Source organism: Lepidochelys kempii, chromosome 14 (assembly GCF_965140285.1).
Source record: "Lepidochelys kempii isolate rLepKem1 chromosome 14, rLepKem1.hap1, whole genome shotgun sequence".
NCBI lineage: Eukaryota > Metazoa > Chordata > Testudines > Cheloniidae > Lepidochelys > Lepidochelys kempii.
In genome coordinates this window covers 41,297,044-41,319,763 of record NC_136393.1, presented here as the reverse complement: position 1 = coordinate 41,319,763, position 22,720 = coordinate 41,297,044, and the positions used below count along the sequence as shown (strand labels likewise).

General features: G+C 59.2%; 2 pseudogenes across 2 annotated transcripts in view; one reads left to right on the top strand and one right to left on the bottom strand.

Annotated features, from left to right (window-relative positions):
- Positions 1-1,776: 1,776 nt before the first annotated feature.
- Positions 1,777-19,866, bottom strand: LOC140904631 (von Willebrand factor A domain-containing protein 5A-like; annotated as a pseudogene). Its single transcript, XR_013634535.1, has 16 exons — positions 19,827-19,866; positions 19,428-19,711; positions 19,072-19,294; positions 18,293-18,461; positions 17,499-17,613; positions 16,609-16,980; positions 16,138-16,282; positions 14,953-15,032; positions 14,597-14,704; positions 14,321-14,471; positions 13,492-13,595; positions 13,029-13,224; positions 11,914-12,031; positions 10,491-10,627; positions 9,906-10,031; positions 1,777-9,441 (listed from the first exon to the last, which is right to left on the bottom strand). The product of XR_013634535.1 is annotated as a von Willebrand factor A domain-containing protein 5A-like (transcript).
- The window catches only part of LOC140904641 (olfactory receptor 6F1-like), a 30,260-nt pseudogene continuing 27,085 nt past the window's right edge, over positions 19,546-22,720 (top strand). Inside the window, exon 1 of the transcript XR_013634568.1 lies at positions 19,546-21,093. The product of XR_013634568.1 is annotated as an olfactory receptor 6F1-like (transcript). The remainder of the gene's footprint in view (positions 21,094-22,720) is intronic.

Here is a 22,720-nt window from a genome sequence, read left to right as displayed (position 1 = left end):
ACAGGGCTGGGCCCCGCCTGGAGAGCTGACAACCCTCTCAAGCAATTACGGGCCAGCAGCAGAAACAAAGTTACTCGTTGCTTTAATGGGTCCCGCCGCGGGCCATTAGAATGGCAACACTGCTGGGAAATGCCAGTCTCGGTGGCAGTCTCGTGGGGACTGATTAGAACAGAAACTCAGAGGCATTGATTAAAGTTAGACAAAGGAAGGGACAGGCCTGTTCCTATGCAGATAGCCCTGATGGGTAAAGCCAAAGAAGTCAAGCCGTTCATTCCCAGTGCCTGTGACAGGTGATCCCCCCCCTTCGTAAATTCCATCAGACCCTCAGGTAGTAAGGGAATGTGAGGGGCTTGCTGGGGGGTGGGGGTTGCAGTGAAACAGACATGTAAACAAACCTCAGTTTCCCACGAGGTTAGCAAAGGCATCACCGCCCAGGGGCACTAAGCAAAAGGCAATTCTGGGTTTCTAGGCCTCAGTGACTGACGGGCATTGCTGTCCTGCCCGCAACCCCTACTTTTGCCGATGTCCTCGGTCCTAACCCACAGCCCCCTTCTCCCCCACCCCGTTCCATCTCTGGGCTCACACACACAGCTGTGCTGCTGCCCCTCCATCCCGACCCGCAGCCCCCTGCGGTCCCAGCCCTGACTCCCTGACAGCTCTGCTGAGGGATCTCAGCCCTGACTGACAATACCCCTGTTGTGCCCGTCCTAACGCTGCCCATACATCACAGCAAGGAGCTGTCATTGCTGCCCTGCCCCAAACACACAGCGCTGACAGTTCCCGTCCGTCCTGACCCTCTGCGATCCAAGTCCACCCCCCACCAGAGCTCTGTCAATGCACCACAGTTGTGACCGGCAGCTCTCCTCCTGCACTGCTCCTGCCCTGTCTGCAGCACGCAGGCGAAGGAGCCTGGCCCAGGCCCTGCGTCCTCACAGCTCTGGTATTTCTGTGGAGTTCTGAGCTCCGGCAGCCCCTGCCAGGCCAGGCCCAGGCCAGAACTGAGCTGTCTCCATGCCTCACAAAGCAGCTTGCACTTCTCCCCCCTCACCCACCCACTCTCACAGAACAAGTGTCCTTCCTTCCAAGAGGGCGCAAAAGGGAAATACGCATCCCGCCCCACACCCGAGTGAGGGAAGAGGACAGCAGGGATGCATGGACCTGCACCCACACACTGAGCAGGTCTCATTCCCTCCAGCAGGGGACAACAACAAAACACACACACACGAATACACAGAAAGAAAAGGAGGACTTGTGGCACCTTAGAGACTAACCAATTTATTTGAGCATAAGCTTTCGTGAGCTACAGCTCACTTCACAGTATGCATCCGATGAAGTGAGCTGTAGCTCACGGAAGCTTATGCTCAAATAAATTGGTTAGTCTCTAAGGTGCCACAAGTACTCCTTTTTTTTGCGAATACAGACTAACACGGCTGTTACTCTGAAACAAATACACAGGAGATCCCACAGCCTCCGGCAGGGGGAACACCCTCACACACATACTGTCCCAGATCCACAGGATCCATGCTGCACCCCCAGCTTTGGAACAGTCCCTTGGCGGATCCCCTTCGATGGGCCAGACCCCCAAAGGGTCTCACTCTCCCTTCAGGGGAGGCCACGTGGCCTCACCACCTCCTGGACTGACCCTCTGGGGCTCCAGCCCCCCTGCTTCATCCCATGAGCTCTGTCCAGCGGAGCCAGACTCCTGAGAGAGACGTGTCCACTGTGCAGGGACCCGGGCGCCTCCCCCAGGATTTGCGGTAACATTCGGGCAGCGTGTGCAAAACAGCTGGGTTTATTAGTCACGTAGACACAGCCTAGGAAGCTCTTAGGTTAGCAGAGAGAAATGAAGGTGAAAACGTCATCCGTTCTGGTCAGCCCGGGGCCCCACCCAGCCGCAGTGAACCCCATGTCCAGGCTATGTCTGTTGAACCTCTGCAGTCAGTTCCCAGGAGAGAGAGCGTCCGGAAGCCGCCTCTGACCCCCCAGCTCACCCCTTCCCAGTCCTCCGTTCTCCAGCTGGCAGGTGGGTGTCTTGGCTCAGCTTCCCTGCGAGAAGGGGGGAAATCCAGGCAGCGCTGGCATTGTCTCTCTGGCCCCCTTGTTCATCTGGGTCAGTTTCAACCAGTTCCTTAACGACTCTTCCTGCCACCCAGACAGGGAGCTGACAGGCACACTCCTCTGTCTTTTAGCCTTTCCTGAAAACACAGGGAGTCCTTTTCCCCGCACTGGGTAACCACGTGCCATAGAGGGGAAACCGAGGCACATAGTGAGGTCATAAAAATATTTCCAAAAATTCCACCTTCCTCACATATATACATACACACAGAGCAATATATCACCAAAAATGTTAAACTTCTGTTACAGTTCTGGGTCTTCATAGTGTGAATCAGAATTCACCTTCCGTGACTTAAGTGGGGTTAATGCATTGGGGCACCTGAGACCCTGATTTGTCTCCAGAGGTCAGTTTCTAACCTTGGTCTCACTGGTGTAAGTTTGGAGAAGAAGAAGAATTCATAAGAATAGTCTGGAGCACGTGATGGGGATCCAAAGACCTTAGCTTTAATATCGGAGGTGGCCCTGACTGTCTTTGCGACCTCAGCCAAATCAATCACTCAACAGGTGCTTGCGAGGGGTACTGACCCAGGCGATCCCGGACGAGCCCCCAAAAATGTAACCCTTCTGCCCGTCAGAGTTGGCAGCAACAAGGGCCGGGTTCAATATCTAGGGGTTCCATTCCAATAACACAATGCAAACCGGCTCGAGCCCCCACCCAGTGACCTGGGACCAATATATACCACCCCCACTGGGCGCCTCCAAGAGGCAATACTTCCCTTCTTGCAAGCACAGAGTCTGAGTGTAGCAAAAAGCCTTTTAATAACAGAGAGAAACAATGTGGCATTATGTTGGGGAAACACCACGAACAGGATTCATAACACAACCCATGAGCAAAAAACCCACCCCAGGCAAATTGGGGGCATGCCCTTTTCCCTTTGGTTCTTGAGTCCAGCAACCCCAAATCACCCAAAGTCCCAAAAGTCCAATGCCCCAAAAGTCTCTGTCCCTGGTCAGGGCAGCCCCAGAGTTCGAAAGTTTATCTGCGGAGCTTTACCTCCCAACCTGGGTGGAAATGGGACAGGGGTAAGAGGCACCTTACGTGATCTGAAGCTGACCGCCCCATAGCGGCGCTCCACTCCGCCAGCCGCCCCACAAACTCCTTCGCTTAGCTGCGCTCCGCTCCGCCAGCCGCCCCACGAACTCCTTCGCTTAGCTGCGCTCTGCTCCGCCAGCCGCCCCACGAACTCCTTCGCTCAGCTGCGCCCCGCTCCGCTCCGTCAGCCGCCCCACGAACTCCTTCGCTCAGCTCCACGGCCCACAAGCAGCTCCTGCCATCCACACACTGCGCCGCATCGAACTGCTTCACCAGCCGTCCCGCAAACTACTCCACAATATATCTTCAGGCTCCCCCACTACTTAACACAACACTCAGTGATTTCAGCTCTTAGGTGAATTCAGCTTATAATAGGGGAGCCCCAGTGCTGGTGCACTGTCAGCCCAAAGTGAGCTCAGCAGCCTATAACTAGACTTCTAATGAAATCAAAATTAGCTCTGATATTCCACAGTGGAGAGAGGAGGAAGTGCAATTAGCACTTAAGGCCCTCACCAGGGGGCCCATGCCACCAAGTATTAATACTTGTCCCCAGCCTCTCTCCATTCACACAGTTTTGGAACCCATGACCCTTGCCTAGCGAGTGCTACTTAGTTGATGGTGAATCCCTCCATCATAACAAAAGGCCACGTACAGTTCCAAGCACAGTTCCCATAATCAGGGTAATAACAATTTATTCTTCCTGCCCCAATAACAGAGACACTGGGGATCCCACAGCAGCCAAAGTGACCATTTGGGCAGCTATGGTCTCATTCTAGGCATGGTGGGTGTGCCTATGCAAATGAGATCGGCCCCTGAAGTTCTTTTCCACAACTTGCCACACCTCACCACCAGATGTCAGGGTGGAGCTCATCCTGACACTGCTTACACACTTATGCAAAAGTTTTCAAACTCAGGTGCCTAAAGTTAGCCAGCAAAAATCCTTACTAATCAAAGTGGCCAGACTTGTAGGTATGCTGGGCACCTGCATTTCTCAGTGACCTGTCTGGGAGCCAGGGCTGCCCAGCAATCCTGAAAAACACACCCAGACCATAACAGAGACATTAAGGCTAAGATTTTCAAACTGCCGAAGGGATTTGGATGCCCAATTTCTCTTCATTTCTAGGGGAGTTAGGCATCTAACTCCTTTAAGCACTTGTGAAAATTCCACAAAGCACCTAAATACCTTTAAAAACCTGTCCCTCTGGATACTAGGATTAGATGCTTTTGAAAGTATGTCCCATCTCCTCTCTGTGCCTCAGTTTCGCCAAATGGGGCTGAGGTCTACGGTTGGGCCAGATAAGAGCTAAGTTTGGCACTTTGAAAGCAGCTTTATAGAAGCTAGATGTCCAAATCCCATTGAAATTCAGTCGGATTTAGGTGCCTAATTCCAGCCTAATTATTATTAATTTTAGGTCCCCCAATTTGAAAATGTTGGCCACAAATCAATCTTCCTAAAACTGTTCATTTGGGAAAAGCAGAGGTTGCAATTTTCATTGAGGAGCAGGATGCTTAATGCTAAACGATTCTTTTGAACAGCCACGGATCAGTTTCACTAGGAGACGTATAGGTTCCCAGCTGTTCCAAGGCCGGAAGGGACCCCCGTGATATAGTCTGTTCTGGGCATAGCACAGGCCAGAGACCCTCACCCACGGACCCCAGCGTGGTGGTGACGGCTGAGCGTGTGTTGGAGGCATTGGACTGGCCCCCGGAACTCCCAGCTCAGTTCCTGGCTTTGCCCCAGACTCCCTGTGTGGCACTGAGCGCGTCACATAGGTTGATGTTTTCAAACTAAATATGATGGGAATTGTGTGCCCAAATCACCTTGTCAGGATTGGAAAATATCAACCTTAAACTCTGGCTCCAGCTGAGGATCTGGCCCACAATCAGCCGTCGCTCCATTGGAGTCGCTGGGCAGATCCCCAGGTGGTGTGACCCGGCCGTAGCTCCACTGGACTCATCTCATCCCTGCGTGTCCTCAGACACGACAGTGCTCAGAGGCATTTACCTACCTAGACAGACAGTGAGGGCAAAACCTGTCCCCACTGAGATCAAAGACCAACCTCCCATTGGCCCTGTGTCACCAGGATTGGGGCCTACATGCGTTCCCTGCTGGTGACTTAATACAAAGGCAAATCTCAGTGGGTGCCTGGGGCGCTGCGATCCCATCCACAGTCCAAGCGCCCCAACCAGCCCTTGCTGATTAGGAGTTTGGACTGACAAATGGGAAGCATTTGGAAGCGAACTGGTAAAGAGAAAAGATGGAGAATACAGCAGATCTCCATGAAATTCTGGCTGCTTCATGCGGTCGCCAGAGGGCAGCAAAGGATAAGGAATGAGAGGGAAGCAGCATTATAGGGACTGGATGGAAGGGGATGACTCCCTGGTCTCTTCTGGCCTTGGAAACTATGGGACCATCTCATCTTCCCTCATGTGTAACACAGGCCCTAGCACTGGTAGCATTCTGGGCTGTATTAACAGGAGGGTCGTGTGTAAGACGCGGGAGGTAACTGTCCTGCTCTACTCGGCCCTGGCGAGGCTGCAGTGGGGTACTGTGTCTGGTTCTTGGCACCACACTTAAGGAAAGATGTGGACACATTGGAGAGAGTCCAGAGGAGAGCAACAAAAGTGACCAGAGTTAGAAAACCTGACCTGTGAGGAAAGGTTAAAATACTGGGCATATTTTGCCTTGAGACCAGAAGACTGAGGGGGACCTGCTAACAGGCTTCCGATAAGCGAAGGGCTGTTCTGAAGAGGACGGTGATCCATTTTTCTCCATTGCCACTGAAGGGAGGAGAAGCAGCAATGGGCTTAATCTGCAGCAAGGGAGATTCAGGTTGGATATTAGGAAAAACTCGCTCTCCCTCTCTCTCAGGGTAATCGAGCTCTGGAACAGGCTTCCAAGGGAGGTTGTGGAATCCCCGTCACTGAAGGTTTTTAAAACCAGGTTGGACAAACACCTGTCAGGGATGGTCTAGGTTTACTCTTGCTGACTCAAAGATTAAAGGATTTATTCCAAGAGGAGGTGTGAACTATACATTTGATAAGTGAAGTTTCTTGCTCAGAACTATTTCTGCTACAGTAACTGACCAAGATGGTACCCATCATGTATCTACCCTAGGTATTATACCGCACCCAGCACTGTCGTATCCGACTCCCAAGTATTTTTCGAGTTATCCTCATAGCACAACTGGAAGTGGGAATATCATCAGCATCCTCATCACTATTTTTCAAAGGGGAAACTGAGGCACAAAGCAATGAAGAGACTTACCCAAGATGACGCTATGATTCAGTGACAGAGCTGAGAATCGAACTCAGCACCCATGTTCCCCAATCCAGGGCATCACTGGGATGCTCTCTGCAAGCCAGTCTTAGATATCGCACCCCATCAATATTTTGAGGACCACACTGTATTAAGTTTATGTATCATTGTGTGCCAGGAACTGTACATAACTCCATGGGAAAGGGCTATACCAGCTCCTCCAGGAACCAAAAATACCAGGGGAGGGGTGAGTAAAGCAAAGCAACTAACCATCTATGTCTACACTGCACCCTACGCCCGGGTTCTGACTCATGTCTGAGCCCAAGGCCCCCTTCTGCGTGCACACAGGTCAGTCTGACTCAGCGCAGGAAGCACTCAGGGCCAGGGTCCTAGGATGCTGCTCGGGGGATGGGTCAGAGCCCGACTCCCACTGAGACTCGGGTCCAAGCCCTGTCACCGTTCAGTGTGGATGCGGGTCAAGCCGCAGACCCGAGTCAGAAGGTCTGCACAGTGCAGTATGGACATGTTAGCACAGCTAACCCAGACCCAGCATTGTAAACCCAGGCTTCCAATGCAGCGTGGACACTCAAGCACGGGCTTGGAAACACTGAGTCCACAAGCCTGGGTTTACAATGCAGTGTAGACACCCCACCGCAAACTGATCCGCTCCCCAGAAGTTCCACGCCCTCACGGGGGTTCGCACACATTGGGTTAAGCTGGCTTTTCCAGAAACGAGGAAACAAAGAAAGGACTTTTGCTCTGAAAGGATGAGCTTGAACTGACTCGGACCCATCGACGGACAGGACCTTCTGGGCTGGCGGAAGCGTTGGAAAGACTCTGACCTGCTGGGACCCCATAAGACTGACGCGTGACTCCTGCTATGCTCAGCGTGTTTACATCGGTTTCTTGTCTTGGTTTCTCTGTGATGCTTTTACCACAGTAGAAGCCAGAAGTCCTGAGTCCCAGTCCCCACTACTCAACCCACTAGGCCACATTTGCCTCCAGGAACCAAAACAGAACCCGGGAACGCCATGGGCCAGTCCCCTGCTCTAGTCGCTAGCATGCCAAGCCCAAACAGAGCCAAGGAGAGGACCTAGGAGACAGGACCAGACGGGAAGGGATGGGGCATTACAGGCTGGAGGGTTCATACATTAATGGGTGTGCTACAGTACGTGAGGCTGTCTTTGGTCACATATGTGTGAGTACAGACGGTCGTATGATTTTATTTTGTTATTCTGTGTGTGGATTTTCTATCTATCTATCTATCTATCTATCTAAAGGCTCAGGTATACAGACTGGCTCTGCTTCAAAGTCCACTAGAGTCAGCTGGAAGCTGGGATATCCAAAGGCACCGAAGGGAGCTAGGCAATTAGCTTCTACCAATGGAGTTTATCTAAAGACCACTGGAAAGACTTACGCCGGCTGGAGTTTTCAATGGGAGCTGGTTCCCCAGCTCTCTCTGAAAGAGCCTTTCCTCTGACTTCAGGTGGTTTGGACCAGGATAGGAGGTTGGCATTTTCAAAGAGGACAAATCCCCTGGAACTGGGTGCCTCAACCACTTCTTCCAAAATCCCAGCCACAGGGTTTAATTTGCAAAAGCCTAGTAATATGGGCTAAAATACTGTGCCCATTGAAGTCAAAGACAAAACACCCTTTGATTTCAATGGGGCCAGGATGTCACCGCTGGTATTGAAGTTCCCCTATTCATAGCGGGAAGTGAGAATTAAGATCTCTGAATTCCGTCTGGCCTTTGGGGAAATCTCCGTCCCAGGGCAGCATTCCTTCAGGCCTTAAGGCAATTAATCCATTACCTGGTATCTTAATCCTTCCCTGGAGTCGCTGCGCAATGTGGCTGTAAATTGAATTTGTTGAGTTGCCTTCTCAGACACGGAAAGGCTGAAATAGGGACACCTCCCAGCACAGAGTCATATGGTGCAAGCTGTTCAAAGGAGGTCAGTGCTGGCTAACATGAAGTGGGAAAACTGTTTGCTTCTTCCTTATGTTCCTGCAGTTTCTTGATAAAAATAGCACTTTCTTTCCAGGGAATTAACCAGCTGAGGTCTTTCATCGTTTGCTTGAGTCCCAGGATGTCCTGAGAAGGGCCCGGTGCTGTCCAGGATGGACACAGCGTGAGCATTAACCGTCGAGATGGACGGTCAGGTTTTGAAGCATTTCTTCCTGTGGTAGAGAATTCAGCAGCTGGTGAATGGGGACGGATTCACAACACACAGCACGGGGCAAGCTTCCTCCATCTGCTGCCTGATTCCACCTTTCAGCCTTCACCGCGGAATTGCATTTGCCAACACAGCATTGTTCAGCTGGAAAATGTCTGACCAGCTCTAGTCTGGACCTAGGCAGAGAGGAAATGAAGAATTAAGCCAATCACTGTGCTCGTGTTTGCGTTCAGGATTGTCCAGCAAAGAGAAAACTGCCATTACGACAAAAGGAGGTCGTGTTTGGACAAGCAAAGATCCGGTTGGTCTGCCTGGCTGTCCAACAGTGGAACTCCGTGCAGATGGGACGAGGTTGACACTGGATGGCTCATGCAGGGCGAGGTCAGTGCAGCCACCTCTGGGGTGGGGGCCGGGGGCTGTTTACAGAGGGACCCCTCAGTCATTTGTAAAAAGCAAAGAAATGTGCAACATTGATGCAGGCGATCACGAGGACTCCCCCACAATGCGGAGAGGAGGCAGCGGCTGTGAGCAGCGTGGGGGTTATGCAACAGTGGGTCAGAGTGGGGTGGAGCTGGGGGGCAGCCATCGCTCCTCTTCAGCCAGCGGGAGGCAGATGCATCTGAATTGGTGGCAGTGGTGGGATCCCAGCTGGGGGTTTGCTCCGGGCTGGGCACAGGCTGGCCAGGTGGGTCTGCACCCAGTGGCCCCTGCTGGCCCTCGGGCTTCCAGTTGGACGCCCAGGGTAGTTTGGGGAGCGAGTGCGGGGATCCTGGAGGGGGCTCAGAGCCCGAAGATGGCAGGGCCATCGCTGCAGCCCAGCAGGGCGTTGGCAGCTTCCAGGCACTCGCTCAGCTGGGCCCCTGAAATGAGAGGGGGGTACTGGAGAGACACCAGCCTGGGGAACGAGGGAAGGGCCTGGGGGCAAAGGGAACAGAGCTCACAGCATGTGCGGGACTGGCGTGGGGGTTGGGAAGCTGGGAAGTAAAGGTGCTGGGGGGCGGGGCACGGAAATCCCAGAAGGGTGCTGGGATTGGGATGGGGAGAGGCTGGGGATGGGGGCTCTTGAGGGCTGGGCTGTGGGGCCCTGGGGCACAGGAATCGCAGGAATAGGGGCCCTGGGACCCATAGGGCACAAGCTCTCAGGGCCCTGAAGGAGGCTGGGCTATGGGACATGGTGGGCAGGCTCATGGCTCTGGGCCGTGGGAACAGGGGCATGAGGATGGAGGTTCCAGGGGCCCAGGCTCAGGGGCCCCATGGGGCAGGGGCTTTAGGGTCAAGTCCCTGGACCCTGTCCCTGCCCCCCACCCCACAGGCCCCCTCTCACCTGCTCAGTCCCGCACCCAGCCCACAGCCTTGGCCTCCAGCAGCTCGACTCGTCGGGCTGCCCCACGGCCTGGCCGTGCAGCCAGACCATGGCCAGCACTGTGGCCCAGATGCTGGGGGTCACGTCCTGTGGGGGGCAGGATAGAGACAGCCTGAGTCAGCGCCCAGCCTGGCCCCCTCCCCTGACTTCCATCCCTCACCGAGCCCTCCTCCTTTTCTACGGACCCCCCACTCCATCCCCCCACCCCGACTCGGAGGGTTCCTATAGCCCCCGCTCCAGCACCGTGGACCCTCTACCCAGATGCCCAGTGCCATGTCCAGGGAGTGGAGAGATGGCCTGAGACAGAGCCCAACCTGGGCGCCTCCACCTGGCCCTGGGCCCCCTCAATCCAATGCTCCGACCCCGTTAGGGGGTTCCCAGCCCCCCGATCTGGGCCCGTCTCGCCCACTGGGCTCCAGATTCAGGGGTCCTTTAATCCAGTCACCCACAGACTACCCCCCACCAATCTCATCTGGGAGCAGAGAACAGGCCCAACCCATGGCACCTGCCCCCGATCTCTCCCCTCTCCTCTGCACCCCCGCTCACCTCACTGGGTATCCTCCCCCTGGCGTTGGTCCCGCTCACCCCCAGCACAGCAGCCAGCCGGGGGTCCAGGTTCCACCAGACGTCGGCATTTTGCAGAGACACCAGCCTCAGCAAGGGAGACTCCTCCGGTGCCCGCTCTGGGGAGAGACACAGGGAGATGGGGCTGGCACAGGTTGTGGGTACAGAACAGCGACATGGCCTGTCCAGGCTGGGGGACAGCCAACAACCTTAACTGTCACCCTCTGTGTGTCCTTAACTCTGTCCCTCCAGGGGTGTCATTAACCTGCTCCTCTGCACCCTTTACCTGCTCTTCTGCACCCTTTACCCCACCACAGACATCCTTAACTCTGACCCTTCTTGCACCCATGGGATGACAATTAACTTTCAATCCGAGATGGGCACCCAACTCCCTGTGACTGTTCCTGCCCAGGCATTAATTCCACGACCCCACAGTGTTTCTCAAACACAGTCTGACCCCGGAACCATCCCCCACTACAACCTGCGATAAGGACCTATGTCTGGAGAGAGACACAAGAGTCTAAAGGGGTAGCGGGGGATGGGATGTTACAGAGTCTATATGATAGTATAGCCATGCATGGGCCAGGGTTACAGGGCAGAGTTAACGTTATCTGGGCTACAGTCACTTTGTATTTCCAGACTCTCCAAATGCAGGTTTTAAGGTAACCTTCACTTTAAAATTTCTGCCTTTCGTGGGTTTCTTCGTTTATAAACCAGAAGGTGCCAATAAAGACTTTTGCCCCTGAACTCGCCTGTACAAGCCTCCAAGCTCAGACCCAGCTTCACAAGGTTTTTTTGCCTGGGAATTTCCCTCTGGGTTTATTTCACAGAAAACTGCTCAGAGACATTCCTGTTAGGAAAAACTACTGATCCCACCCCCCTGCCGCCCCACACACACATACCCCCTTAGCTCACTGACACAAACCTTACACCCCAAATTCCACCTTCACAGAGTTTTTTGCCTGGGGGTTTCCTTATTTTTTTATTCATTTTCTTTCAACATAATTTGCTTCATGACACAAAAAAAAAAAAAAAAAAAAAAACCAGCCAAGAATTCCCCCTCCCTCAGCGACACAAAGGTTTTTCACCCAGGAATTTCCTTCGTTTTCTATGTCGTTTTTAAAGACTTGCACAGCTCCATGACCTTCCGGGCACATGGGTCTCTAACCCGATGAAGCATCACCCTGGCGTTGGCCCACCCCCGGAGTCCTGACTCCCAGCCCCCTTCACCGTTCTGGGGTGCTGTCTCCGGTGGGGCCCCCTGATTGCAGGACTGTCTGCCCTTGTGTTGGGCCCCCCCGGCTGAGCTTTGGGAGGCCACGGAGCCAGGACAGGCGCTTGCGAGGGAGGAGATGGCCGGCGCTGGACTTTGGGAGCTTCAGGCACGCGGGGCAGAGGTACTCACGTGCTGCAGCCAAGTCACGGGACAAGCGCCCGAAGACGCTGCGCTGGTTCGGTTCGTCCAGGCGCACTCCGCTCGCCGGCCGCTCGCAGATGGGGTCTATCGAGACGCAGTCTATCATCTCCGTATAGTCCATGATGAAATCGAAATTTAGGGAGCAGATGGACATGCAAACAGACCCAGAGAAGCAAAGGGAGGGAAGAGAATTCCGCCCCCCCCAGCACTTAGAGCCAATGCACCACTGGGACCCCTCCTCCATACCCCCCAGCCCCTTTCCCCGAGCTGGGACCCCCCCACACCCAGCCCCATCCTCCTCTCCCCACAGCTCCATCACAGCCAGGATCTCCCAGCTCCTGCCCCTTCCCCGCTGGCTGTGAGCCCCAGATCCAGTCCCCACAGCCCCATTCTTCTCCCCTCAGCCAGGACCCCTCCTCCAGCCCCAAGGGATGCAGGGGTGGGTGCTGCGCTCCATGGATGAGGGCAGGATGCTGGGGGGCGAGAGGCCCCTACTAGCCAGGTCTGCTCATGACAGCAATGTGCCCGCCCCTCCTGTCCCTGCATCTGTCTGGGTCGGTCTGTCTGTCTGACTGGGTCTGTTTCTCTCTCTGCATCTCTCCGTCCTGTCCCCGTCTGGGTCTGTCGGCTGATTCTCGGTCTCTGTCCCTGTCTGACTCTGGGTCTCCGCATGCCTGTCTGTCTCTGTCCGTCTGTCTGGCACAGGTCCCACTCTTCCTGTGTGTGTGTGGGGGGGGACAACACACCCCCGTGGGCTACTCCCCGTCTCGCCCTGCTCTCCCCATGCCCCGGAGGTATGGGGATTGGGGTCGCCATTGCCCTGGAGCAGGAAGGGGACAGCACAGCCCCCGGGAGTCAGGGGGGCAGGGAGAGGGGCAAAGGGACATTACCCCATAAACATGATGCCCCCTGCATGCCCCTTCTGGGTCCCCCCCTCTTACACTGGGATCCCCCCGTGCTGGGATCCTTCCCTGAATTGCCCCCCTCCCTGGCGCCAGGTTCCCCCCACCTCCCCCAGTGCCAGGTTCCCCCTCTCACCCGAATTCCCCCCACATGCTGGGTCCCCCCCCGGCGCCAGGAGCCCCAGTCCCTTCGGGGGTTACCTGCCAGCGGGACATCCCTCTCACCAGCAGCCCCTGCACCAGCTGCCCTCGCTCCATGTAGGCCATGAGGGAGCAGACGACCCCCGAGCTCAGGCTGGCCTCCAGTGCCCGGCGCCGGTCCCCCTCCGATCCTGTGCTCACGGCCCCCTCCAGCTCCAGCAGCAGCGACTTGGCGGCCAGCCGGTGAACGGGCAGCCTGTGCCAGGGAGAGAGATTCACGGGGTCAGCCCTGGACGCCTGGGTTCCAGCCGCTGCGGGGAGGGGTGCAGGGTCTAGCAGGATGGGGGGTGAGGGTGCCAGGACTCCTGGGTTCTATCCTGGCCCCGGGAAGGGAGTGCGGTCTAGTGGCCACAGAAGGGGGGCTGGTCCCATCCTGTCTCTGCTCTGCTGGGGTGAGGACGTGGGAGGGCAGGACCCAGCTGCCTGGGGTGGGGGATGGGAGCCAGGGGAGCATTGCTGTCACCTGTCTCCATCCTGTGGCTGCAGGGAGAACTGCGGCGTCTCCTTCTAGGTCTGGTTCTGGATGCGGTACTGCAGGGTGATGCCCCCCATGGGAATGTCTGGGGGCTGTGGGGAAAGAAAGGTGGTCAGAGGTGGAATGCAAGGGGGGAGAAGATGCCCTGGGACCCCTCAGACCCAGCTTACAGAACAAAGGGGATAAAGACACCCAATTAACACCAGTTGGGGGGCTGGCTTAGTAAGCCCAATGGCCGTCATTAGGATCCAGAGATAACAATCCCCATTGAGCTCAATGGGGCTGGGGTAGCACAGAGACTTCCAGCCCAGTGGCCATCATCAGAGGTCAGAGTTATCAATCCCCACTGAGGTCTCGTCTACAGGACATACTTTGGTAGAACTACATCGCTCTGGGGCATGAAAAATCCACACCCATGAGCGGCGTAGTTACACCGACCGTAGCCCCCCATGCAGACAGTGCTACGTCGGCAGGAGATGAACATTTGTAGTGTAGACCGGCCCTGAGACCAATGCAGCCAGGCTAGTACAGAGACCTGCAGCCCAATGGCCATCGTTAGGGGTCAGATTTATCAATTCCCATTCAGATCAATGGGGCTGGGGTAACACAGAGATCCCTGGCCCAATGGCCATCGTTAGGGGTCAGAGTTAACAATCCAAACTGAAATCAATGGGGCTTGGGTAGCACAGAGACCCCTGACCCAATGGCCATCGTTAGGGGTCAGAGTTATCACCCAGGAGGGGACTGTGGGGCTCCTGGCTCAGTCGCTGACCCCGAGCCCTGGGGGCATCCCAGGGCGGGGACCTCGCTCTCTCACCTGGGGTTGCCCGCGGAGCTGGGCATAGACGAGGCACCACTGCCCAGCAAAGATCACCTCGGGGTCCCAGTGCATCAGCTCAGCCTGCATCCCAGCTCAGTGAGATCTCGGTCACCGCCGGCTGCAGGGCCCGCTTCAGAGACTGCAGCACCTGGTGGGGGACCGGTACACACAGGGTGGGCCAGGATGCCTGGGTCCTGTCCCCAGCTCTGGGGGGGAGTGGGGTCTAGTAGGCTCGAGTGGAGGAGCTGGGAGCCAGGACTGCTGGGTTCTCACCTTGGGCTGGGTGCGATCCTGGCCGGTGATGAACTCGGCACTTCCCCCCACTGCCCGGGCGATGCCTTTGATCAGACGCCCCCGTCCCCGATGCCGAAAGAGAAGCACCTGCTGGGGGGCAGAGACCGGAGGGGGAGGGGCAGAGCAAGTGGGGTCCATCCAGTGCTGGGGGGGCAGGGCAGTTGGAGAGGGGCCAGTAGGGCTGGCTGGACTGGGGGGGCTCCCAATATTGGCAGGGCTGGGAGGCAGGGTGAGGGAAATGGTTGGGCAGATGCTGGGCACTATGGTGGTGAGGGTCCACATGATGGCAATGCGAATGGGGGCAGGGCTGGGGGGGGTTAGGCACCTCCAGTTACCTGTGGGTCCCCCGGTGACGCTGCACCTCTGCGATGATGTCCTGGGTGTTCTCTACCTCCCCGTCCATAAACACGAACAGCTGAGGGGGAAAGAGACGCTGTCAGAGCCGGGGACCCCAACCCCCCCAGAGACACCCCCTCCCTGTTGGGAACGGGAGCAGCCCCCTGGAGAGTCTGCCCCACTGACCCTCCCAGAGACCCCCAGCCCCATCCCTCCCCTCCCAGAGATCTCTCCTGAGGGGCTGACAGACAGGGACTGCTGACCTCCCCGATCTCTGTGATCCCCAACCCCTAGGCATGACCCCCACCCATCACCTGTTCACCGGCCCCTGGAGACAAGAACCCACCGACTGCTGTGGGCACTTTTCCAGGATCTCCCTCCTGACCCCCCCCTCCAGTGACCTCCCTGCCCCTCCGGGCTGCAGGGCACCCCCCAGAGCTGGGCACAGCACAAAGCGCTGCCCCTCCCTGCTCTATACAGAGGTACCCCCACGCCCCGGTTGCTACCTGCCACGCCCTGCTCACACCCCCAGGGGCACCAGCCCCTCTCCCAGGGTCTCCCCCTTGAACAGCCTCCGAGGGGAGCGGGGCGGGGGGGAGGGAGGGCAAGGAGGGGCCTGTAATGTCGTATGGCCCACAGCGACAGCTGGGAGCAAACACCCCATGGGCGGCAGCGGGGCCCTGGCAGTTGGGGGGTGCTCAGAGTTACTGCAGAGAATCCTTCCCAGGGGGCTGGCTGTGGGGGGTCTCGCCCCCATCCTCTGGGCAAGCTGACCCCCACGTGTGGGGTGGGGAAGGGATTTTCCCCTGGCTCAGACTGGCAGAGACCCGAGGGGGTTGGTCTCCCTCAGCAGCCTGGGGCACTCACTGGTTTGAACCGGAGCAACTGGGGGGAGTCGCTGTGACCTGACGCCTGTAACTCAGGGTTTGGGGGTGCCGGTGACTCAGCCTGAGGGGCGGGGCTGTCCCCGGGGGAGCGAGGGGCTGAGCAGTGTCACGGGGGGGAGGTGGGGCGGGCGAGGAGCTGGGGCCTGATGAGATGATCACGATGGTCCCTTCTGTCCTGAAAGTCTGTGAGTCTGTCCCCACAGGCCTGCATCCCTCTCTGAGACCCCCCACATCACCCCTCGCCCCCACAATCACTCTCCAAGCCCTCCCCTTTGGCTGGCCCCAGCGCCCCGGTACCTGGCGTGGGTGCCCGTCCCAGCAGGGGCTGCGGTAAATGGCTCGTAGCGGCTCCAAGATCTCGGTGCCCCCCAGGTGAGCCTGGAGCAGCTGGAGGCGCTGCAGGGACTCGGCCTTGGTCTGCTGGGTATTCTCCACGCTCTGCCTGCGGGGGGCGCCGACAGGTCTGGGGCTGGGACAGCCAGAGCCAGGGACACCCTGCCCCCAGCCAGCCCTGCCCCCTCACCCACCGACACTCCTGTCCCCTAACCAGCCCTGCCCCCTAACCAGCCCTGTCTCCAACCCACTGACACCCCTGCTCCCAACAAACAGACATGCCCTGACCCCCAACCCACCAATACCCCCTGCCCCCTAACCACCCTGCCCCCTAACCCACAGGCACCCTTGCCCCCTAACCAAGAGACACCCTCTGTTCGCTAACCAGCCTTGCCCCCTAACCCAGCCAGCCCGCTCCCTGCCCTTCGGACTCACGGGTAGAAGGACTCAAACTCAGACCCAAAGCCATAGATGTTGAAATAACAGCCCAGGGGCAAACTCTTCAACAGCAGGACCAGGGTCTCCCGGGGACAGACAGACGGATGGAGAGTCAGCCCCACGGGCCCAGCCAGCCTGGGCTGCTCCCCTGGCACGGCCCCATGGGCCCATCGAGCGCAGCCTCCCACCTGGCCGTCCCTTGGTGCTGTTGATGTGCTGGCGGGACAGGTCTCTGCGTCCATGGGGCAGGCCGTGCTGCCGGAGCGGCCCAGCAGGAGGACGAACTCCCCGGCTGGCTCTGGGCCGGCACCGCCTCAGGCATACTGGGCAGCAGGGTCATCATCACGGCCGGGTCGCCCATCAGGGAGCCTGCGGGGAGATGGGGGCCAGCCCCCAAATGGGGTGGGCATGGGGTCGAGTCCCTGTGAGCCGCCCCGTCAGAGCCCCATGACTCAGAGCCGCCCCCCAGAGACCCACCCCCACTGCTCTGTCCCTCCCCCACTCCCTCTCCCCTTAGATCCCCCCACCCCTAATACCCAGCCCCCCAGGGCCTGCTCTCCCATCCCCAGTTCTCCCCCATGCCTCCCAAACCTGCAGTGCTCCCCAGTGCCCGCCTGCTCCCAGACACCCCGCCCTGCCAACGCCGCTCCTCCAAGACCCCCCCCGCTCCTGTCCCCTGACCCTCGCCTGCCCCCAGATTCCCCCAGCACCCACCTACATCAGTCCTAGGACCCCCCTTTCCCCCATCATCCCCCTCATTGCCCTGTGCCCCCCCCGATCCCATGTCACCGCTCAGCACCTACCTCACCCTCCCCAGATTCCCACCCTATGGATCCCCCTCTGCGCCCCCGCCCAGGGGTAGTAGGGTTCAGGATCCCCTCCCGCACCTGGCTCGGCTCTGGGCAGCCCGGCCTCCAGCACCGCGCTGGGTTTGGGTGGCTCCGTGTAATACACCAGCAGCTCCAACTCCCTGTCCCACGGGGGGGCCTGGGCCAGCGACACCTGGGGGGCGACAGACACACAGTCACCTCCACACGGTTCCGGGGGGGGCAGGGTCCCGCTGGCTCTCGCGCCCGGCTTAGCACCCCCCCATGGAGACGGGGTGAGGGGCAGACCCTGGGAACGCTGACTGGGCCCCCCGGGTTAGGTGGAGAGAAGAGAAGGAAAAACAACCCCAAAGGCCAACGCGGGAACTTGGATTTTCCTGGTGAAAAATTGCAAACATTTGACATTTTGGGGGGGCTAAATCTTTCCAATTTGGGGGTGACATTTTCCTGGTCCCCCCACCTCCATTTACTTCCACTGAGAAACAAGGCGAGGGAAAATCCCAGACACTAAAGACTTACAGAGCCCAGCGACTGCCAGGGATTGCATCCCCAAACTGGCAGATTTCAGCCTGTCCAGATTTTCCCCAGAGAAATTGGGAAATTCCCCAGATCCATTGGTGTCGCTCGATCCGCCACCCCCACAATCACCCAAAGAGTCTGGCCCATGTTCCCCCTTTCGGGACCCACCCCCTGCCCTACACCACATCTCTCACCCCCTGGGACCTTCTCCCCCAGCCCACAGCCCCGTTCCCTGGAATCCACCCCTTACCCCAGAACCCTCCCCGCTACCCCACCCCCAGCACCCTCCTCCCAGTGGGGATAGCCAGGACCCAGGTGTCCAGGTGAGCCCTTACCTGGGCAGCGGTAAGGTTCCCGGCTGTATAGTTCAGGGGGGTGAGGGGGCAGTTGGAGAGCAGTCGATGCCTTGGGGCGACTGCAGCATGGCGCTTAGGCTCAGGGTGTAGGGCAGCTCCCCGTGGAGGACATGCGGGACCTCCTGAGTGATGTTCTCCCCATCCCACCCTGCAGAGAGAGACACAGGGGTGAGGGCCAGGGGGCTGGGAGAGTGTGGGGAGGATAGGGGGTATGAGATATTGGGGGGTATTAGGCTGGGATATCAGGGGATTTCAGGATGGCTGGGGTGGATCACATATCCTGGGGCGGGGACTCCAGACCCTGGGGGGGCCACTTACCACAGGGAACACAGTAGTGGCCTATGGGGCATTATGGGGGCTATGTGGGTCTTTCACTGTGGGATACGTAGAAGGGGCTATGGAGGTTTCGGGGGTTATAGGCTGCGGGGTCACTCACCGTGGGGTGTGTAGCTGGGGTTCTGGGGGCTATGTGGTACAGGGAGTTATGAGGGATCTAGGGCACCTAAAGGTCTGGTCTCAACATGAGGCTTGTAAAAGGGGTGTAGCATGGCTGGAAGCACACAGCTGGGCTACAGGGTGCAAGGGAGTATGGGGAGATCTGTGGGTCTCACCATGGGGCGCGTGGGGGGGGAGGGCTGTGGGTCTCACAGTGATGGAGGTAGGGGATCTGTGGTTCTCACTGGAGGGCGCGAAGTGGGGACCTGTGCGTCTCACAGTGTGGCGTGTAGAGGAGGCGCAGGGGGATCTGTGGGTCTCACCGTGGGGCGTGTAGCGAGGGTGCAGCACAGTCAGCAGCACGTAGCGGGCGGCCCTGTCATGCTCCAGCGGCAGCTTGCAGGTGTAGCTCAGGGTCAGCATCGCCTCCTCCCCGGGGGGCAAATTCCCCAGGGAGCAGCTGAACACATTGCCCCCAGCCCCCTCCTGCTGAAGCAGGAACGAGCTCTGTCCCCCGGCCAGCGTGTCCCCGTACAGCTCCTGTGCCTGCCGGGAGAGACGGGGTCACCCCGAGATCCCCTGTCCCCCCGACCAGCACATCCCTATACAGCTCATGCACCTGCCGGGAGAGATGGGGTCACCCCGAGATCCCCCCAGCCCGGCCCCCTCCCCCCAGCACCTGTCTCTTGTCCCGCAGCTGGGCCTGGATCCAGGCCCCCCGCAGCTGGGCCTGGATCCAGGCCCCCCGCAGCTGGGCCTGGATCCAGGCCCCCCGCAGCTGGGCCTGGATCCAGGCCCCCCGCAGCTGGGCCTGGAAGGTGTCGACAACCGCCTCGGCGTCCATGGGGAATTTGAACATGGCCTCCACGGGCCCCAGCTCCTCGCTCCTGCAGAGCAGCCGGCAGCCCACGTCCGCCACAAAGCCTCGGATCAACACCGACACCAAGCTGCGGTGCAGGGACACTGGGGGGAGGGGGACGTCAGCCACAAGCCCCCCACGGGCACCAGGGGGAGGAGCTACGTCAGCCATGGGGCCACCCTCCCCCTCACGGCACCGTCCCCTGCAGCCCTGACTCACCCGGCTCCTTGGAGCTGGTCAGGAGGCCACAGCTCATCATCTCGGCTCCGGGTTCGGGGATCTGTGTGAGAGGAAGGTGGGGGGGTGAGATACAGGGTTCCCATGGAAACTGACGGGCATAGGGTGCCCTGACCCCCCCCCCCCCACACACACACACACTCGGAGATGGCTCTGAGACCCCAGCCCCACCCCTCTGCTCAGCCAGGTCCTGTGGCAGGGAGTCCCACAGGCCCAAGCTCCTGAGATCAGAGTCACGGCTCTGCCCCAACTGCACCAGCCCCTGGCAGGGAGGGGCAGGCAGGGACTGGGGTACAGCTGGGAGTTGGGGGATGGAGAGAGAAACATAGGGGGGTGCCATATGGGGATGGATGGACAGATGGAAGGAAGGAGAGGTGCAGGGGTCAGACGGAATGAAGGGGGATGGGGGACTCGTGCGTTAGAACGAGAGGGCTGGGAGCCAGGACTGCTGGGTTTTATCCCCAGCCCCTGGGGGGGCGCCCTGGAACAGCGACAGGGGTTGCAGGGGACCCGGCTCGGTCACTGGGGGGTTGTTAACCCAGCTAGGCCCTTCTTCCCGCTGTCGCCCTGCAGAGAAGCAGAGGTTTGTGGAGCAGGCTCCAGTTCCTGGCCGTTCTTGGCAGGGATATGGCCCTGCTATTTACTCAGCTTTCACCCCAGGCTGGAGCAGTCGCCATAGACCCCCCCACCCCAACGGGGGTGAAATCCAGCCCTTGGCTGCGCCCAGGGGCTCCCGGCGTTCTTGCTCCACGCCCCCGAGCTGTTCGGCCTGGGCCTTGGATTTGCTGCCTTACGACGGGGTAAGAGGACGGCAGCCGGTTGATTTCTCCCGCAGCAGAAATCTGGCTCTGAGGCGCGCAGGGAGTCTCTGCGGAGGAGCAGGGAGCTGAGAGTGGGATGGGGGCGAGGAACGCCAGAGCTGCCGTGAGTGAGAGGGGCTCCCAACCCCACTCTACGAGCCTCGTTTCTGCTGGCCACCACTCCAGCCCCCTGGAGAATTCCCAGCTGGAAGGTGGGACGGGGAGACTGGGATCACCTGGGGGGCGGGGGGAAACGTAGGCAGATTTCTAGACAAACCTCCCGCCCGGCTTCACACGTGGCCCAGGATGGAGAATCCACCCGAGCCCCCGGGGAGTTGGGCCAGCAGCTAATTCCCCCCCCTCCCCGCCAGACAGGTGAGCCTCCCTCCTCGCCTGAATTCATCTGCCTGCAACTCCCAGCCACAGGACAGGCCACGTCCCCCGCGCAGGTATTTACCGCCTCTCTGGGCTGCGCTCCCTAGGCTGGGAAAGGGCTGAGGCCAGGGCAGGGCTCCAGCGGGGCGCGGGGCGGGTCGGTTGGTCCCGGCACTGAACTCTGATGCCTAATTCCCCGCCCGGAGAAAGGGAGTCGGCGTGAAACTTCGGCCGATTCACAGGCGGCGGCTCCTGCTGCAGCCGCTGCTTCTTGGGGGGCGAGGGAGCCGCAGGGCGGGGTGGGCGGGGGTGGGGAGCTCCGACCCCTCATGGGACCCAGCGGACCCCAGGAGCCTGTGGGGAGCAGGTCAGGGCCGGTGCCCCCCCCGGTGCAAAAGGGGAGGGCTGAGATTTGTGTCGTCACACCGGCCGGGCGCCACGGGGATGGCCCCTGGGAAACCCACGCAGGGAGAAGCGCGGGAAGGGGGGGGGTGGATGGGGGGGCGGAGCAGAAACGTTTCGGGGTCACCTCCCTCCAAACACCCCCAAACCCGCCCGGCACGCAGGGCCCCGCAGCCAGGGCGGGGAGACTCTGCAGGGGCGAAGCCCTGAGTCGGGGGATGGGCCCAGACCAGGGGGTGGGGGCCCTGGACATGGAGGGGGAGGGGGGGCTGGGGCCAGGCCCCCCAGGGGCGGGGGCTCGACTGGGGCCCGATCCGCACCCCCGGTACCTTCTCGCTCGGTCTCTGAGCCAGGCTGGGAGGGAAAGTGTCCCCGCGAGCCCCGCCCCCCGCTAGGGAGCGTCTGCAAACGCCTCACCCCCCACCCAACCCAGCCAGGGAGCGTCTGCAAACGCCTCACCCCCCCCACCCCACCCCACCCAGCCAGGGAGCGTCTGCAAACGCCTCACCCCCCACCCAACCCAGCCAGGGAGCGTCTGCAAACGCCTCACCCCCCCCCCCCCCCACCCAACCCAGCCAGGGAGCGTCTGCCAGCTCCCCGTCCCCAGCTTCTATAACCCAGGGACCGTCTGCACAGTTCGCCGCCCGCCCACCCGGGAGCCAGGGACTGTCTGCAAACTCTTCGCTCCACACATCCTGCCATGTCCCCCCATTGAACTGGGGCTGGGGAGGGGGGGTCTCCAAACTGCCCCTTGCTCCTTCCTGCCCCTTTATGGCGCAAAAAGCAGGGAGGATTGTGGATGCAAATGTTTCAACTCCAAGATACCCCTTTCCCATCAGGGTATTCACCCCACACTCTCCATCCAGGGGCAGTGGTGGAAGAGGGGGGAGAACTGCCAGTCGACCGTCACACCTGCCTCTCAGTAGCGAGAAGGCATCCGAGAGACATGAGGAAGCTCGGCTGCACGTGGGGAAGGCAGGGGGGAGTTTTTCCACCCACCGCGTTTCCTCTGGGGTCTCTGCAGATCCTGCTTTTAATGTCCCGCTGGATGGTGCTGGATCGGCCCCCCTGCCCTGAGTCCTCTGTGGGTGGGAGCCCAGAGCTGGGGCAGAGAGAGGCCCCACACACACACACACACAGCCGCACACCCACAGGCCTCTGGCCTGGGGGGACTAATTGTAATGGGGAGGTGGGAGGTCAGTCTCCATGGCCCCTCCAGACCTCGCTCTCTCTGCTAAGGCTGCCAATGAGGTAGCGCCCAGGGGCATGAGGGCATCTTCTCCCCTACGGCCTGAGCTG